General features: G+C 54.3%; 1 non-coding gene across 1 annotated transcript; it reads right to left on the reverse strand.

Annotated features, from left to right (window-relative positions):
* Positions 1-449: 449 nt before the first annotated feature.
* trnai-uau lies at positions 450-543 on the reverse strand. The gene is made up of 2 exons: positions 506-543; positions 450-485 (listed from the first exon to the last, which is right to left on the reverse strand). It is a non-coding gene; the product is annotated as a tRNA-Ile (tRNA).
* Positions 544-855: the final 312 nt, after the last annotated feature.

An 855-nucleotide genomic window follows, 5' to 3' on the forward strand; every position in this document is an offset into this window, starting at 1 on the left:
CCCAGCCGCCGCCGCCTTCTTTTTGCTGTGGCTGGCGACCACGGTCCACCCGGCGGCTTTCTCCCCCGGCGCGCTTACGGTAGGCGCGGAGGGTCCGGCCGCCTCGGGGGCCTACTCCCCCTTCCCCCCCTTTGATGTTACCTGCAGGGGGGCGGGTGTTGTCTTGCCCCCCTCCGCGGGCCTCTTTGAGGGCCCCGGGGGCGAGGTGGACTCGGAGGGGCGTGGTGCGGGCGTGGGTGGTTTTGTGCTCTGCTGAAGCTTGGGGCACCTCTTCTTCTGGTGCCCCAGCTCCTTGCAGTGGTAGCACCGCACCTCCTCCGATGAGTAAAAGATGACATAATTGGTCCCCTCGAAGGGGACCACGAAGCTGCCCTCCGCCACGTCCTGACCCGCCAGTTGAATGGTCACCTGGCGGCGGAAAGATAATATATGGCGGAGGAAAAGGGGAGTGCTCCAGGTGAGCCTCGAACTCACAACCTCGGCATTGCTCCGCAGCATACTGCTGTATAAGTACCGCGCGCTAACCGATTGCGCCACTGGAGCACCATCACAAAAGTAGGAGGAGTGGCAAACACTGTTGCAGCAGCAAAGGTCATTCAAAATGATTAGACAAGAACTGGGCAGACACATGGCAAATGACATTTAATAGAGAAAAGTCTAAGGTACTGCACGCAGCAAATAAAAATGTACATTATAAATATCATATGGGAGATACTGAAATTGGAGAAGGAATCTATGAAAAAGACCAAGGAGTTTTTGTTGACTCAGAAATGTCTTCATCTAGACAATGTGGGGAAGCTATAAAAAAGGCTAACAAGATGCTCGGATACATTGTGAAAAGTGTTGAATTTAAAT

The sequence above is a fragment of the Polyodon spathula genome, chromosome 21 (genome assembly GCF_017654505.1).
Source record: "Polyodon spathula isolate WHYD16114869_AA chromosome 21, ASM1765450v1, whole genome shotgun sequence".
NCBI lineage: Eukaryota > Metazoa > Chordata > Actinopteri > Acipenseriformes > Polyodontidae > Polyodon > Polyodon spathula.